The sequence below is a fragment of the Ceratotherium simum genome, chromosome 13 (assembly GCF_057802395.1).
Source record: "Ceratotherium simum simum isolate JZ-2026a chromosome 13, ASM5780239v1, whole genome shotgun sequence".
NCBI lineage: Eukaryota > Metazoa > Chordata > Mammalia > Perissodactyla > Rhinocerotidae > Ceratotherium > Ceratotherium simum.
Genome location: NC_141912.1, coordinates 8,645,400 through 8,664,785, shown reverse-complemented (window position 1 = coordinate 8,664,785; position 19,386 = coordinate 8,645,400). Strand labels below are relative to the sequence as shown.

Genomic DNA, 19,386 nt, shown 5'->3' with positions numbered 1-19,386 from the left:
AAGATATTAGCTCATTGTAAGGAAGAATCATCTAAAACTTATTTTGCCTGAAAATATCTCTGGCTTTCAAGGGAGATGGTACATTTCCCATCACTAGAAATATAGAGAAAAATGGAGTGATCTCATACAATGAATGTTAGAGAGACTACTCATCCATCTGGAAATGTTATACTAAATAATCTTGATGTTTCCTACTAAATCTAAGACCCTATAGGTGTAAAATGGTTATGTAAAGTATACTAAATATTTTAAATGCTTTAAAGGTGCTCTTTTGTTTAAAAAGCCCTCAGTCCACTATTTTGTAAGTTGATGAATGAAGTCTTTGCAGCATATGAAACTCTTCTAACTTTTCTATTTTAAACCTCAGGATTTTGTGTCATTTGTATATAATGTGATAGATAGATATAGAAAGTTATTCAGTTATATCTTCGCATTTATAGTTATTCAGGCTAATAAAGTAAAAGTAGTAATCAAAAATATCAAGATTATAATTTCCACTTCATGTGGCTTTATGTTACAATTTTTTCGTTGTTGTTGAAGCACATTCAAGGCCTAAAATAAATGAGCCTATAACCATTTTCAAATGAAATAAAAAATGTATTTCCTAAATAAAGATTTTTATTGTTAATAACCAAATTCATTTACGGTGAGTTCTAGAAAGATTCAGAGAAAATTAATTTAGAATAGATTTATTCTATTTCTATTGTTTCTAAAAGGGCACATACTAGTTCCATGTTTCCTCCACTTCTGTCTCTGGACAGAGATGTCAGAGAACACAAACAACTAGAGCTGATATGGAAAAAATAAGAATAAAGGGAAGAAAGGCCAGTTTCCTCAAGTCATTATTCCAACGCTTTAAGTTTTTTTCTTCATTTATTGAGAATAGATGAGAAGGAGACACTGAGCTGCCCTACTGATACCGAACCAAGTGGGCTCACCTCCTGGTGAGTTAAATAAGACTCTACACCAGTGGAAGTTGTCTCACAAAGTAAAGTGTATTTGCAGCAAATAGGAGGCCATGAGGAATCATTTCCAAAGTCATGGAGTCCCCAAACAAAGGAAAGCAGGAACTTTTATTTGGTTGGGGAATGAATATTCAAAAGGGAGAGGCAGGTATTCGCTTCCACAGGCTCAGTTGGAAAACATGCTTCCACACAATGAGGCCTAAGCTCCTCCTGGAGAGATCTTTGCCGTAAAAATAAGGCAAAGGTCATGGGCATAGCTCTTGTGGTGAGGCTTGGTCCCTTTCAGGATGGCTGGTGGTTACATCTCCTTAACATACAAAAGGAAAAGAAACAACTTGGAAAAACAGTTAATTGCGTTCAAACCCACCTTTGAGTTTCTTGAGGCCCCTCGTGAGTGACACTACCAGGGACCAGCACTGTCCAAACATTAAAATAGTATGACATGACTGGAGCCAGCACTTAAATTAAAGAAAACCAAATAAGGAATGTAGATTGCAGCAGATACCTAACGAATTAGCAGCATACTGTATATCAAATCTAGTGAACATGTGGTACATACAAGGCAGTAGAAAATAAATCAGCTAAAAAGAAGGTAAGATAACTAGGAGAACTGTCCCCAGTTGTGCAAGACTTGGAGGCTTCTAAAACTGCAATACTCAGCTACAATCTTGATACAAATATTTAAATGAGTAGGAGAAAAAGGAGAGCAGCTATAAGTAAACTTAATGGGCACTGTGTGTCTCCAGAGCTCATCACCCATATATCCCATCTATGGGACTAGGTGTGCTATAATGATGATGATGATAAAGGTAATGACAGTGATGATGACAAACAAACAAACAGATTAATAAACCTACATATGACCATGGAAGAGTATTCCTCACTGGAGCATCTTTTCTTATCGGTGTCATGGAAAAAATTAAAATGCATCTACAATACACTCCTCCGAGAAAGATAAAAAATTTAGACTGAGAATCCAATTCCAATGACTCTTCTGTGGAGTTAGCAAGACTCTTATGTCTTCAGGCTTTGAAGGGTACTACACACCCACAAATGTTAATTAAGCACCCAAAAGATACCTGACTCCTCCAATCCACTCTCCACATCGCGGCCAGAGGTACCATTCTAAACCTTAGATTTGAGTAAGCCCCTCCTTCTCATTCAACCCTTTAAAGCTTTCTCAGGGTTATGGTGAATCAGACTCTCTCCAGCCACGTCTCTTACCACACTCCCTTTTATACTCTATTGTCCATGCTTTTTGAATTTCTTTTAAATTATGTGTCCTTTAACATGATCTCTCACCGTTACACTTTTGCACAACCTGTGCCTTCAGTATGAGACATTCCTCTGCCTTTCGCCTGTCTAACTTATCTTTTAGGTATCTGTCTATACGTCCTTTTCCAGGGCTTTCCCAGACTCTTTTAACTGGATCAGATAGGCCCACCATGTGCTCCTAAAGCACCCTGTACTTTTCCTCAAAAGCACCTAACATTTTATTATTTGCTCCATTTATTTGTCTATCTTCCCTGATAAAATGTAAATTCTGTGATAAATGGAATGCCTTATCTTCAGTACCTAGCACGGGGCTTGATCCATACCAGAATACAAAAGATATTTGTTGAAAGAAAGAATAAATGAATTGAGCAGAGAAACAGAGACTATAAGTGACCAGTGTGGGAACAAGCGAGTTGGTTACACAGCTGAGTATATTTCCTCATCCATATATAATGCATTACCCTCTTTCCTAAGAACTTAGCCACAAGAACGATCCTTCTTGCAAATAGAGAAATGGAGGCAGAATACTTTTTAATCACACAATTAATTATTGCCAGAAAGGGGATAAGGACTCATGACCCCAGACACTTTCTGCCCTTCCCAGCAAGGTGAGATTTATTTTAGTTACGCTGTCACAGACAAAAACAGTGTATGTTGGATTAAGTTCCCCCCAAAATAGGGGGAAAGATATTAGATGGATCAATATAGAAGCAAGCTATAAGTGTTGTTTCTCTAGGGGCTTTACTTTCATTAACTAACTTACCAAGAAAAAGTATTGCACAAATAATCCATGAGTATAAAATGATCCTGGTGTTTGGAGGGAACTAAGAGAGGGGCTGAATTTGCCTAGAGGCGTTTCCAAATTAACCTATCTATACCTTGTTCTTCCAATGGAATTGGAAGCATCAGAGGAAATAGACACGCTCGAAACCTGATTTTCAATCTCTTGATAGTTTATCAGATTTCTGGCATCATGTTTTTGTAATTAAGCAGAATAGGCTTGCTCACACATAATAACTAAAAAAGACAGCTTCTCTAGTTTCAGAACACTGTGTCCTCAACTTAACAGGACTGAATCTGGTGTGAAATGAGAAGAGTACTCTGGTTAGCAAAAAGCCAACCACACACTGCCCTCTGGCCTTGCTCTGCTCAGACTAAAAAGATTTTATCAGCCCTTTTCAGATTATCCCCTCCAGAGGACTGTGGGCGCTCTTCCATTTCTGTAGCTGGTTACCTTTATGGTATAATCTGAGATTAAATATAGGGGAGAAGAAGAAAAAAAAAAAAGAATCACAAGAATTGTACTTAAAATATAATAGTCCCACTAGGAGACACGCAACCCTTAAACCTTGAACACCAACGGCCAAGCAGAATGCTACCATGGTCTCAGCAATAAATCAAACACACACGGCGATGACTACTATTTATATACCTGAAAGGCTCCCTGGTGAAAGATAAGAATCTACCTTTTTGTTTTCATAGAAATGCAATAGGAAAAGAGTAGCCTTCAAGTTCTAGTGGGGAAAAAGAAAGTAAACATTTAAAATATGTTTGCAGAAATCTGTTACAAAGACCTTAATGCCGTACTAGATACGTGGCAGCAACATATGGGAGAATGTGTAGGATTTCTGTATGCTGAAGGTGACCGTGAAGACTTGGGCATTGTTGCTGTATCCTAAGAATGTTACTACACTACCATTCACAGCCTCTCAGAAATTCTTAGCATTGGACAGTAAACCCATTGCACCCCCAGTACTTAATTCAGAGAGTCTTCTGGACTGCCACAGACAAATGTTTCATAAGCTTGTTTGCTCCTTTCACTGAACCTTGTTGTAATGTTATGAGCATCGATCTCAGGGCATCTGGATGCCAAATACCCTCCTCTGCCTGATGTCAATCAAGTTGACTAGACTACTCTCTCCCAGGTCGTTGTTCCTTTTTGGCATCTAGTAACAGATCTCTGAGAAATCTCACCTAGCCAAACAAATAATGGTTTTCAAATGTCTATTAATACTTAAAAGAGCTTCATTCTTTAGAGATGTGCTGTAAAGGCCTTTAGACTTATGGTCCCCATAGATCTTCACAAATTTTCAGCTGTGCCTGAGTCACCTATCAGTGCCAATTATCACCATTCATTTTATACCAAGATTTATTCAAACATATTAATTGATATTTGAGGATTTTTTTCACCACTTTCATGATGAAGGAAATTTCCTCTTTTATTTCAACTTTTTCTTTTTCTTTTGTCTTTTGCTCTTTGATTATTGCTAGGGCAATAATCAAAATAAATTTTAGTCCAAAAAGAAAAAAGTGGGGAGAAACCATTCCTAGGTCCATGTTTCCTACCTTATCTGTGGCAACTTTTTTTGAATACTAATATGGTGTTCAAAAAAAACTAGATCAAACTATTCAAAGGCTTACCACTGAGTCCAAGGAATAGATCAGAGACATCTTTTACAGTGAGATGTTTCTCTCTTGGGAAGATTAGAGAGAGTGGTTTGTAAGAAATGTGCATTTTCACAAAAAAAGATCTCATCTGTATCACCTAGAAAGAAAAATTGAGTTTTCTGTTTTCATCATTTGAGGTTATCTGAGAAAATAAATATTAAATTTAGTCTTAAAGCACCCCCCACATGTAATGATAATTACTCCAACACATTTAACTGGCACTAACCAACAGAATTATAGTGATTTCAGTAGGTGATAAAGTGAAATGTGATCGTGTTCAAAATACATAAATACTGTATTTGTGTTTGTTGAACTTTGGTTTGAAAGAGGAAGATTAGATCTGCAATGTTAGAAATCTATGAAGTTGAAAGTGTAGTCTTGTAAGCCTTTGGTCTGCCAAGTTTTAGTATGAGCTAGAATGGGTTATAACTTTAATAAGAGCAATTTTATTCATAATATTTTCTAACTCAGTCTTCATATCTGACTTCCTAAGTAGTCAGAAGAGGTTTATATTTTAACTCAAGTTGGGAAAAATAGCTGGAAATATTACCGCTGGTTTCTAATTTACAAACAACCCAATGACACCCCCCTCACCGCATACCCGAGTCCACTCCCGGAGGCCTTCCTGCAGGAAGGGGAGTGCAGCGGTCATGGGAACCACCCATCGAAACTTTGAGGGTCAGCCATGGATCTAGCATCGTGTGTTTTTCTCTCACTGATGTCAAAGCATCAGAAAAACATGAACTCTCTCTCTCCCTTCCCATCACCCTGTTGCCCCTAAAAGTTCAAGTAGCCTTCAGCTGTGGGCTTCATGAGCATAGGCGGAACATGAGAAGGGACCGGAGAAGCACAGAGCATTGAACATGAAATGCTAACAGGGTGAAGTGAGATTTCCAAAGATGAGCTTCACGTCGGCTTTGTCTTTAGGGCTGTTCCTGTGTTCATCCAAAAGGGAGAAAATTTTCCTCACCCATCTTATTCTCTGTGGCATTTTAACTGAGAACTTAATAAACAATAATTTGTAACCCCCTTAAGGGTTTACTGAGTGCTTTCATTTATATCTTTTATGTGAACCTCAGAACTGTGAGGATGGATATAATTTTTCCCATTTTACAAATTCTAGTTCCATTTACCAGCTGTGTGACCTTGGGAAAATTACTTAACCTCTCTGTGTCTCATGTTTCTCTTTGATAAAATGGGACCAGTTACAGTACTTTCCTCAGAGAACTGTGAAGTTTAAAAAATACATAAAGTACTTAGAACCATGTCTGGCACATAGAAAGAGCTAGAGTGGTTATAGGTATTACCCTTACTTACAAATGAGGCTTATAACACGATTTAGTGAGGAGGAGGGCTGCTCTTTTACTCAAAACTCAAGACCCTGCTCTCTGGACACCAAATTAATCTTCTCTCCACTCCCCCAGCCTGCCTCAGCGCACTGTCCTACTCTGCCAGATAGGTTGAGTGGACTGACTTAAAATTTAGCCATCCCTATAGCAATTACCTTCTGAGATGATGGATTTGATTTCCAAACAGCTTTCAGAATATAACTCATCAAAATCAGGGACCGCTCCCCGCATTGTCCACCTGATTTTGAATACAGCCTGTGGGCCAAGGAGAAGGGACAGGAGAGATGTTTCAAAGCAGAAGCCCGCTGTCTGATTGATAGAAACATCGAGGGCAATCTCCGCACCAGCGAGTCTGCCATATGCTTTGTGCACCAGAGGTTTGATTAACTACCGGGTTGTACAAAGTGCTTCCTGGGCATTTGGGCCAGTGAGCTCCTTGTCCTGATCCCAAGCAGCACAGGTGCCTTTAGTTAGCACCTCTGGTTAACAAGTGAATCCCTGGCAACACTGCTTAGGATTCTCTTGCCTTGTAATTGTCAATAGATGAACATGATCTCAACTGTGTTCTGAGGATCTTTAATTCAAGTGAATTATCAATTTAATGATTTAATATTTGCTAAAGATTTCGCTTTTTTTAAAACATGAAAGGTGCTTCAAGTCCACTTTTTTTCCTGTTCTGGTATATCTCTTCTCTGGGGAGGAACAACATAGTACTCCGAAAAGAGCACAGCCTTTGGAATTTGTCAGACTTGCATTTTAATCTCATTTCTGCAACTTGTGGCTGTGGGATGTTGGGAAACTTGCTTAGCTTCTCTGAGCCTGTTTCCTAAATTATCGAATAGCAAATGGTCGTCGCAGGATTGCTGTGAGCCTCAGATGAATGTAACACACTTGGGCAGGCGCTTGACTCATGACGGGCCTTTCAGGCGTGCTCCTCTCCTCTCCTTTTCTCCTAGAGCTGATTGAAGCACAGCTCCCAAAGGCGGAGAGTATGGAAAAGGTATTTGCTGCTCCGTTGCTTCCAGAGCAACGCGGTTCGACGGTGGTAACCTAGGACCAAAAACAAAAAATAGGTTTCTCACTCTTCCGGTCTATTTCAGTACCCCTGATGCCACCTTCAAAGCAAAATCCCTCCTCAAATGTTTCTTGGATCCTAGAAAAATCATTCATTTTCTTCTTCTATCCCGATTAAAATGGCTCTGCCGCTTTTTGCTGTGTGATTGGGCAAGTTACTTAACCTCTCTGTGCCTCCATTGCCTTGCCTATAACATAAGAATAATGAAAAGACCTAACTCACAGAGTTGTTTTGAGGATTACAGGAGTTAATATAAGTAAAGCACTTAGCATTTTTTCAGGCACATAGTCAGCGCTCAAATAGGACCTTATTGTCAATGTCATGCTCCAGCTCCCTGGGGCTGCCAAGCTGGTTTTTTCCGGTGGTTGACGCTGTTGAAGTTTCGCTGCACTAACACTGTGTAACCTGAAACTCCCCACAGCCCATCCAACCACAGCCGACCATGCCCGCGAGTCAGGGGTGGGTTCTCCAGGCCTCTCAGGATCCACCTCTGAGCAGAGCTTTCTGCTACCACGTGATCACCCACTCCCCGGCCCTTACAACCACGCAGCTGGGCTCCCACAAAGCAGAAACATTTATTTCTGTTTTTTTGTTTTTTGTTTTTTTTCCTCTCTCTCTCTCTCATAGCTCCCTCCCCAGCACCCAGGCATGATTCCACAGGGCTGGACCCTGGGGGTGGGGGGGGATGGGGGCGGATATAACTTCCATGACAAATCCTCCTCTGATCTCAGAATCACCCTTTCTAACCATGAGGTATTTTCCTTGGCTCCAACTTCTGTGCTTTAATTTCTCCCATCCTGAAGGTGAACTTTGTGAGGAAGGCTCTTTAATACCTCCTGCCAATAACGCTCCTCCTGAGTCTCCTCCCATGTCTGAATCCTGGGTCTCCACTACACTTGTCGACCGCAACTCAGTGAAATCCTTAGCAGGAGTTTTGGGCACCAATGACCTTGATAGAAAAATAAAATATGATTTCAAACAGCAGCCAGAGTACTTGCCACTACTATATCAGAAAACACAGAGGAAGCAGTGATAGATGCTAAGAGAAAAAATTGCTGTCTCCCTTTCTGTATATATGATCAGACTTAATTTAATCTCCAAGAGAGGCACTGCAAACGCCTCCTACTGACCTCTGGACGCAGGTGGTCTTTGGCACGTGCTAAGTTGTTGACATTTCTAGCCAGAAGAACACTTTGGGGAAAACAATTGATGAATATTTTGTACTTTGGTTTCAACTTGTTAATGCTGAGTAGAAATCTTTTTCTGAGATCAGATCTGAGATACCCCTCAAAAAGCCGTCAGGGGCGAGGTCATGGGCTGAAGGGGCAGCAATCGCCCTCGCCTTGAGACCCGCCCCTGCACCAACACTAATCTTATAGGTACCTGCAGCTCATTCCAAGTGAAGAGCAAAGGAGACCGCAGGAATCTAAAAGGGAAAAAGGAAGAATTATTTTCCCAATTGTCTTGGAGTTCAGTTTGAAATGCATGAATATTTTTGATGAAATTTCATCATTAGAATGTAATCTCTATGAGGGTAAGAAATTTAATCTATTGTGTTTACTACATAGTCGCCAGCATTTACAATGGTTTCTTTTTTTTTAAAAGTTCATTCAGAGTTAATGATTATTTCATATATGAGAGGTATGCTCCAGATGTATGGAACTTCATTCATATTCATTCATTCTTCCCTTCAGCAAACATTTACTTAGAACCTACAGAAGGCAAATAGAGAAATGAATGAATTAATGTAGCTTTTTAAATATCAAAATTTAGGAGGTCTTGTGTTGAACTTATTGATATTTTGAACTAGTTAGGCCCCCAAATTGACAGGTCCTAGAATGATTTTTTAAATGTTCGTTCAGAGCTAATGATTATTTCACATATGAAAGGTAAACACTAAAAAATGTTGAGCAAATGTAAATTATAATAGCCTAACAAATACAGCTAGTAATTTTATTTCAGAGGTCTCATTCAGCAAGATCTAGTCCAGGTGTATCTGAATCTATTTCTAAATATTTCACATCTATTTAATCTTAAATCGTGGAAGACCATGATCCTAAAATATCGAATTCACAAGTTCTTATAAAGGATCAATGATTCTCACAGACACTGGCAAACCACTGACGTTCCTCTTCTGGAACCTGAACTTGTAACACTCTTCCTTAGCTCTGGAGTTTTACTCTTCAGTTAGTTCTAGATCTCATTGTAAAGAAATGCATGTATGCTCTGCAGGAATAAAAAAGAAAAAGTATTCTCTTTCCTTCATTCTTCTTATTGAGGAAAAGACCTGGTTTTTATAGGTCTTACATTTACGTAGATACAAGTAGATTTAGTGAATTACAAGTCAGATTGTGTCCTGTGATGTCAATGCTGTGTGTTTTGGTATCAAGTACGGTTCTATTGCAATCCTAGGATTATTTTAAATTAATCACTTTAAATAGGAATTATAGTCTTTAAGTATTACACTTTTGTTTTTAAAAAAAAAGACAAAAGACCTAAAAAAGATACTAGAGGATGCTGCTTTGATTTTTAAATAATTTTAATTTAGAGTATAGTCGGTCTACACCTGGTGCTAAATTGATTCATTTTTGTCATTATTCTTCATATCTGCCCATTTTTACCTAAAAACGTTTCAATAGCTGTTTTGACCATCACATTAAAATAAAATGAAGTAAGTTTGAGATGCATGAACCTTTACAAACTTACAGAGCCACAGATTTAAACATGACCTGGGGCACTACCTTTGTTTTGACTTTGAATCGTTCGTATTTACTCTCCCCTCCTCCCTTTTCTATGTGCGTGTTAAAAGAAATTTGCTCAGTTGAAAGACACGTCATGAAAGATGACTTGACATCCAGGTAGTGTTTAGAAACCCACAGACAAATACCAAAAGGATGTTAAGCCAGAGAGCCCCAATTAAACTTGTTTTAATTTATTTACTTAAATAGCTAATCTCTACTTTTTATATCTATTACATTTTATGCCAATCAAAAATCTTCCCAATTATAGCTTTTGTCAATCTGAAAATATTTGTTCCAGGCTTTTTATTAACATTGACTTCAGTGTTTCTGTCGCTACAAAACCAAATACTACCAGCCAACGTGCACAAGACAAATATTTGAAGGATATGGCTTTCTGCTTATTCTCTTTCTTTTTTCGTTTTCCTTCCTCTGCCCTTCCCTCCCCTCCCTTCTTCTCTCCTCTCTCTGTATGTCCCTGTTATATGAGCAAATGATGAAAGAGTGGAGCAGTTCTGACCATGGGAATTATAGAATGGCCACTAGGTTGACGGTTTCCTTCTCATACAACTGGAAAACGGCTCAGTCCCTTCTAGAAAACTCCTTTCTAGGTTGATCAGCCATGCGTACTTGGGTGCAGTTGCAACTCTGCTTCAAATACGAGGGCCCTCAGGCACATATTGCTGTTTACTTGTCTCCTCATAAACTTGCAAAATACCTCTCTGCTTTGCAACGGCCACAGGAAGTTCTTCAGTTCCTGGCTGTAAGTTGGAACTGGCTGATTAGAAAAATAAATGTACAAACTTGAAAAGTGGGTTATCGCTTAAGAGTGACACAAAGGATTCATTTTAATTAGTCCTCAAATTTAAAAGGTTTTGCACCATAAATGATTTGTCTGCACATTGAAAACTATTATATGTATATACATTTTCAGAAAAAAAAGCACAGAGAATGGCGAATTGTTTTCCAGGAGAGAAGTCTTGCACCTTTCTGGAATACACACATTTAGAGTTCTTAACACTCATTTCTTCTGGGCACAGACATTTTCTCTAAACTGAACATGTTTTTGTTTGTCTGACTAAATAAAGTATAGTTTTATTCACAAACTACAGAATTTCAAAAATTTTTTAAGAAATTGGCGTGTATACAGTAAGGTTCTCATTTCTTCCGTATGCTCAAGGCCTTTCTATTCAAATGATCTGCATCGATTATTTGTTGTGTTCAGGGTACCTCATGAGGGAAGAAGTGTGGCTATGGAGATGAGGAACATACAATCCTTACCTATAAGGATCTTGCAGAAAGAAAGAAATCAGCTACTCAGATAAGCATGCTAGAAGCTTAGTTGGATAACGAGCTCTTCTGTGATCCTGTAGAAGTGATTCAAACTTTCCACATTTTGTCTTTCCATATAAAAAGAGGAACGAAACTGTTCTCTGCCCTTTTTCCATAGAGGCTGTGGAGATAATGTTCATCAAGTTTTAAAAAGTGATTGCTATTATGATCTGTCCTAATTTATTTGAATTAATCTACATTCTGCAAGTGTTTTGTTAGTGTGTGATACACACAAACACACAAACACTCTCCTGTGGGAAAGAACATGCAGTACACCCTCTTAGCTGATTAGCTTAAAGGAACAACATTAGAATACTTGATAGAATGTGTTCAATGTATGTGAAATTCATTTACATTTTGCCCCACCTTTGTTATGAAGGCTTGCTGACGCTTTTCCAACATGATTTCATTGTATGAACATGTGGATACATGCACCTCTGCATAGAGCCCTAAAATTAAATAGACTTGCTGGCTAAAGTTAGAGAAAATCCTTTTCTAGCTTCGTTCTACCACTCAATAAATTATTACAGTCTGTGCACAAAACACAAATTACATGCTTTATTAGTATGTTCTGTGGTAACCTCAAAACCACAAGTGTTTACATGTGCTGCACGCACGCACTTTGGGGCTTTTTAATAGCTGGTTGACAAGAGATTAAAGGCAGAAATATGGCATTTTATTAAAGCAAACATATCAGTATGCCTACCATGATAAAATGATCTAGTTTCTTCAGACACAAAAGTTTCTGTTGAGTGATACCTTTGAAATTCCTTGAGGGCACCCTATTATTCACTTTCCTCAACAGAGAGCAGCTGCAAATGGTCTCCAATTTTCAAAGAGTATTGCCTGGTCATTCTTTACTGTCAAAATGAAGAAGAGCATAAAAGTTAAGTCAATAAAGTAATATAAAATGCTTAATATAAAAATTCAGGAATGAATGATTAACCATTAAAAACTTACAGTAGCTATTTCATCCAGGAAAAAAAAAAATTAACATTTCCCCTGAAACCTATTAACACTCCTTGTAAACAATATTCTTTTTTGAAATATATGACCTTTCCTAATGCTCTCCACACACATGGCATTTTTCTTATATCCACTTACCTCTACTGATATGAGGTTGAATTCCTCAGGAGAGAGTGTTCTGGGCCCCTTCCTCAGATATATGTGGTCTTCTGCTGTATATTCCACAGGGATGTACTCATCAGTGTTGGAGACTAACTCTGACAACTTGTTATTGCTGATCCAACCGCAAAATTATAGAATGTGCCAGTGGACAAGCAGGAGACAAAACACACTGCCTATCTTTAAACCCACAGCTTCCTTATCAATCTACAAAACTTGACAAATTAGTAATTAGAGAAATTAGTATAAATACTCCTCTTTTCTTGGTTACATCCATTTCTCACTGACGTCTCTTCAATACTTGTGAAGGCTTCATAGAGAAAAGCATGTGCAGAGAAATTCTGCTTGTGCAGAGGAAAGCAGAAGTGAAAAATGTTTCTCTATATTTTTGAGGAAACTATTTGAAAGAGCAGGGTTTAGTTTTGTTCAGGACTTCTTTTCAGAATTAAATCATAAAAAAGCAAAACTGTTCAGGACTCATCTTAAAGCTAACCCCTCAGTACCCTGATGTTACTAAGAAAAAGAACATCCTAGGCATAATACATAGAAAGAATGGCTTTGATTGAAAAATTGTAAAATGATATGGCCATGGTCAATAAGACCCCTCCTTGTGGCTGCCAAATATTTTCTACACAATGGTTCTAGAGTCATTAAAGAAGGCTCCACCACATCATCCTCAGAAAACCACCCCCAGGGCCGCAGCAAGTTGGTTAGCGTGAGAGATGAGTGAGTATGATTTGGTCCTGGGAGTAAACTCACACTGCAGGAATTTTAAGGATTCTTGTAAACCTCTCCTTTCACAGGATTCATTTGCTTTAATAGATATTGTAAACTGCCATTTCCCAGAAGTTTTCTTCCAAAAATTGGACAGAGCTATCCAGGCCATTCCCTAAGGAGAAAGGAAGCATACTGAATGGTATCTTTATTGGGTTATTAAGTATTTGTTTAGCTCCTAAAAAGCATTCTGCTCTTGAGGAACACCTCAAAGAGAAAAGATGCACTGACAAGAAGTAGGTAAAGAATGCAAACATATTCAGGACAGTAATGCACAAATGCCTTAGGTAAGTGTAAATGTTATGTGAAATGTGCAATATATCTGTGTGTTTGCCTTTTGTTGACATTTTAAAAAATCAGACAGTAAATTCCCCTCATGAAATTTACAACTTATCCACTATCCGCAACACTGATGGGGTTGGCCTAGCGATCTCCACCCTAGAGGAGTAATTTGCAGTCTTCCCTCTACCTCTGTTAAGTTTGGGGGTATTGTCTTGTGGTATCCTCTTTTGTCAGCCATTTCAATGCAATTTTAAAATGGTACACTCTACTTATATAATTACTTATTTTCCTATGCATTTGACTCATTAAAACACTACTGAACAAGATGCATCATTTCTGGTAGATTTCAGTTATACTGTAACTTTGTTTTTTGTTTTTGTCTCCAGTGTTTGTGGTGTACGTTGTGCTACACAACCTAGAAGAGTAAAACCAATTGCAACAGTGAGGCTAAGGAAATGTGGAAGTCTTGGATCTGAATGAAACTTCAAATTTTTCTCTATAGGTCATTATAAAAACTCTGATGATATTTTCTCCCATATCTGAAACAGAGGCCTCAAAATGTAAGTTTTTGTTTTCTCGTCACTTTCATTCATTATCAAACCAAAGAAACCATCACGATTATTTTTAAATGTTACATGGTTAATTTATAAATTTTAAAAATGATATCAATTTCTTCTTCATCTCTTCCAATCCTCTTTTCTTCCCTCCACAGACACCTGTAAAACACATCATATGTCTCTCTATATAAACATATTGGTCATGAAATCGATGATCAATTAAGGAAATTTAAACATAGATCCTGACCTCAAAGAAACTCTAATCCAATTTGATAAACATTATGATAAGGACAAATAAAAGGTTATGTGAGATAAGTCCGAAGGGTTGTTTATTGAGCTCCTGTTTTAAGCGATACAGTGCAATGTGACGGATATATGTTATCTAATTTAATCCTCAGAAGTGAGAAGGATGTAAACACGGCCTGTGGAAACTCACATATTAAGAGGATAGACATTTGAAGAGAAATCTACAAAAGAGACCAAGAACAAATAGATATGGAGGAAGAACTAGAACAGATTCATGCAACTCAAAGGTAAATAGTAAATAATATCAAGTGCCGCAGAAAGATCAAGAATTAACATGGTAAATAAGCAATGATTTGAGGAGAAACAAGCCATTACTAACCTTTGAGGAAGGAAGGGATTGGAGACATTTGATTAATCATGGCAAGTTAAACACAGATATTTATCCTTGCTCTCCTGGGAAATTTTATGAAAATGACAGTACAAGAATTAAAAAGGAAAACAGCACAAAATAAAAAAGTATTAGAGAAAACATGATAGCAGATGAGAAATTTCAGGAATACTCCGGAAGATGAAAAGTTGATAGCTGTGTGATAACAAACTTAAGTATTAGTACCTTTCACTCCATTAAGGGCCAACAGGAAGCAAGTTAATTTTCACAAAACAGTCCCAAATATTTCAAAAATTGTAAACATCTGGTACATATGAAAGCAAGAACATAGGATGGGGATAAGAAAAGGGAGGTTTGTTGTAATTCTGTATAAATAGTAACTACACCCCACATACCCTCTCCCATCTGATTTAGCCAGGTAACTGCATCTCTGCCACCCTACAGGAGATGGGATGTTTACTATGAAGATACTTTGAACCAGAGAAGCTCTGGGCTCAATACACAGTTGAGCCTAAGAGTGAAGCACCAAGAAGAGGGAGAGGGAGTGACAGTGAGTATTAAGCTATGAGCCTACACTCCCCTTCCCTCACCCGGCAGCCAAGCTAAAACCACACTCTTTTCTATACCATCCTTACCCTGGCTCACAGTCCAGAGACTGGAGGGTTTCTTTCTGGAAAATTTCCCAGTCCAAGAGAAAATTCCTACATAAACTGGCATTTGGAAGCCCCCAACCAAAAGGCTGAGTTTCCACACAGTTAACAAATCTACCCACTCACCCACTGGACTTCCTGTTAGTGTGTTACTGCATCATTTTGAAATACGAACAGAGCCAGAGAGAGAAAACATTTTTTTTTAAAGCTTCCAACATGAAAGACAAAGATTAAAGGGATAGAGAAAAGGAACTCAGAGAAAATAAGAACATTAAGAAAGGAAGGGAAAACTAAAAAACAAAAAACAACCCTGGAATGATAACTTAGAAAAAAAAGTAAGAAAGTAAGAGAAGCTTCATTAAAAAAAAAAGGATACTATTAAATGAAAGAAATATTCATAAAGCAATAGCTCTTGGAAATTAATAACTAGTACAAGAGAAGTTAAAATTTCAATTTAAGGACTACAAGATAAAATATAAGAACTTTCTGAGAAGGTAGAATAAATATATATGAAAATAAAATATTGTATAAGAAAGAGACAATCTAGGAGTTACAGAAAGAGAACAACAAAATCAGAAGGAAGAAATTCTTCAAAGAAATAATGCAAATAAATTTCTCAGAACTAAAATTAACGCAAAATGTTGATCACCAGATTGAAGGGTATGTGAAACACTCAACTCAGTGAACGAAAAAGAACCCAACCAGACACATCATTTAAAAAGTTTAGCCTCCAGGGAAGAAGAAGATCTTGAAAGCTAATAGGTGGACGTCTCCAAAGAAAACATCACCACATTGAGAGAGATGTGATTGTCCTGTCGGAGAATCTGAAGATAAATTAATAATAAATATAAAGGGAAAGAAAAGAATTCAAACTAAAGCCATTATCAACTGCTGGGGCAGTATAAGGAGGAGAATGTGATTGCAGTACTCCACATTTCTTAACTACGAACAATAGGCCTATAGTCATAATACTGTGAACAGAGACTAGTGAATTAGCACAGTTGTGATTGAAATATCGCAGATAGGCAAGTGGAAGAAGATGAAGGGAGTTGGGAGGCTCCTTAGGAACAATAAATTGCATTCTTCTGTTGTAAGAAATCAATAGACAACGTCTAAAATAAGGAAATCTAAAAATAGCAGTATATGTGTTATTTATTTATTTATGAGGAAGATCAGCCCTGAGCTAACATCCAATGCCAATCCTCCTCTTTTTGCTGAGGAAGATTGGCCCTGGGCTAACATCTGTGCCCATCTTCCTCTACTTTATATGGGACGCTGCCACAGCATGGCTTGACAAGCGGTGCCTTCGTGCGCCTCCGGGATCTAAACCTGTGAACCCCAGGCTGCCAAAGCAGAGCATGCAAACTTAACCACTACCCTACCGGCCGGCCCCTACAAGTGTTATTTTGAAAAACAGATTTTAATGCAGAAGAAATGTCCAAAAGAATTTTGGAGGAGTAGTTTAGAGTGGGATGGGCTGCCAATAGCTGTTTTTTGTTTTCAAGCCTTAGAGTGGTAGGTGCTTTTAAAAATATGTACATTGGGGCCGGCCCAGTGGCACAAGTGGTTAACTGCACACGCTCTGCTGCGGCGGCCCAGGGTTCGCCAGTTCAGATCCCAGGCATGCACTGATGCACTGCTTGGCAAGCCATGCCGTGGCGGCGTCCCATATAAAATGGAGGAAGATGGGTAAGGATGTTAGCCCAGGGCCAGTCTTCCTCAGCAAAAAAAAAAAAAGAGGAGGATTGACAGATGTTAGCACAGGGCTGATCTTCCTCACACACACACAAAAAATATGTATATTTATTATTTAGCTAAAAATAAGAAATGAATATGTCAAATGAGGTAAATACAGATGCATTGATATGGTGTTATGTTCAAGACATTAAGTTATATTAGGTGAGCTACAGAAAAATACAGTTATGCTGTTAAAATTATATATTGGATATTGACTCATATATGTATTTGTGTTGAAAAAGACTTAGAAGGAACTACATCAAACCAGGGTAGCAACCTAATGCGAAGAACTTAGACTTACCTCAATATAGCTTTGATTCCTTGAAATTTTTATATTTACAATATCTTCAAATATTACAGTTATGATTTTTAAATATTTGAACTCTTTAAACAATATTCAATCCACATGAAATTATATGTGTATGTGCATAAGGAAATACATAAAATCATGGTCACTAAAATATTGAGATGATATCTCAGGGTGATGGAATTTCACTTAATTTCTATTCTGTTTTACACTATTCTCTTGTTTGAGTTTTTGAAAATGATAAAGCAAAAGTCAGCATGCATGAGTATAAGGCCACAATGATTTCAATATAAAACTGTGACATGAGAGTATGTATACATGTAAGTAACTCCTGGAGAGAATGATAAAAAATAAACAGTTATATTAAGATGGTAGGATTATAAATGATAATTTTCTTTAAACTTACCCATATTTTGCATATGTGGCATTTACACAAAAAATTATGACTTTGTCTCTAATAAAATAAATTTAAATAAACAGGGAAGAGAACTGGTGAATGTGGAGAGAAAATAGAGGGTGAGTGGGTAAAAGAAGACGTTTTTTGAGTATTTACTATAACTAAGTGGTCCTGGTGGCAGGGACAGTAATATGCACAGGTTTTCTCTACTGCCCTAGCACAATATCAGATCTCTAATAAACATCCTTAATAAATTATTGTCTCTAAGAATGAATGAATCATAAATCAATGAGTTATGGAACATTTTTAAATTTGGCAAGAAAAGAAAGAAGAAAATTTATGGTGCCCATGATAGTAATGAGCAGTAGTAATATTAGGGAGGGGATTTTATTTGGTTTTCAGGATAATGGAAACTGAACATGTTTAAAGACAGAAGAGGTTTCATAGATGGTTGAGATGCAGTTGTAGATGAGGTCCTGAAAGGACTTAAAAAGACGAGATAAGTGAAGCATTAGCTCCAGATGCCTTTGCTGAGTGACAAGGAGGATGGCAGTCACCCAATATAAGGACAATTACATGTGAAGGTGATTTTGAAGGTATCTTGGGAGTTACTTTGGATTATCTCAAGCTTCAGGTAAGTAGTCACAAGCTTGTGCTTGGGGAGTGAAAAAATGTAAAATGAAAGCTTTTAAAAGGTCTTTTAAAAACGAATGCTCAAGCTTTCTTGGAATATCTCTAAAACTTAGCTGCGAAATTATCCTTACAAATTATCCTTACAAACAGTAACAAATGCAAATTTCAAAAACAATGAGCTTTTATTAGCATGTTTGATAACTATAGTACCATCTGTTTTGAAAGAGTACATTATATTGTATTAAATAAGTTAGATATTTTGTTGTAATTCCAGACTTATTTTATTGTAACAAATCAGAATATGAAGGATCATGAAATTCAAATCATGCTTTCCTTCTTTCGTTAAACTATTGATAAAATTGGATATTCATTTTAGATTGAGCTTAAACTCTTTAGAATGTCCATATTCACATCTATTAATTAGGACTAGAATATACATGTTTAGAGCCCCATGAGCTATTAGCTTTTATAGCTATAACCATGAGTATAATGGACGTTGTCAAAGGAATCCTTTCAATAATCCCCAAATAAAAAGACACTTACAAGCCTTTCAACTCATAGGTGAGGAAAGTTAGATCACTTTTCTCTCTTTAAAGGCATTAAGGCATATAATTTAGATGCGAATAATTGTGGGAAGAATCAGAGAGTCCAGTAAAATCTCTCAGTGACTGAATATTGAAATTTAATGAAATGATTATTCATATGCATTTAAATGGAATATTCTTGAAGATACATATCTGAGGCATGCTTTCTCCATGCTTTGTGGTCTCTAGGTACCCACACAAAATTGAGACCTGAAGATGTGGCCATTGATTAATATAAGGAATCCCTTTAAATGAATGGATTATATGTGAATAGAATTAAATTCCTAATTAAAATTAAAATAACTGAGATACTGAACATAGATGGTGTACAGGTGGATTCATTTCATTTGTATTAAAAAAGATTCTGAATGTTTTCACCATAAATATCTTACTCCAAATTCCCTGATAATTTTAATATTTAATAGAAATTTTATATCCTGAATTTCAATTTTAAATGATGTGGAACGTGTAGGGAAAAACTGGATTAATTAAAATGGCCAATCTCTTCTATAATACATCTCTCC

General features: G+C 37.2%; 1 long non-coding RNA gene across 1 annotated transcript; it reads right to left on the bottom strand.

Moving 5' to 3' along the window:
• Positions 1-6,621: 6,621 nt before the first annotated feature.
• On the bottom strand, positions 6,622-8,920 carry LOC147915364 (uncharacterized). The gene is made up of 3 exons (XR_015553885.1): positions 8,496-8,920; positions 7,946-8,061; positions 6,622-7,087 (listed from the first exon to the last, which is right to left on the bottom strand). It is a non-coding gene; the product is annotated as an uncharacterized LOC147915364 (long non-coding RNA).
• Positions 8,921-19,386: the final 10,466 nt, after the last annotated feature.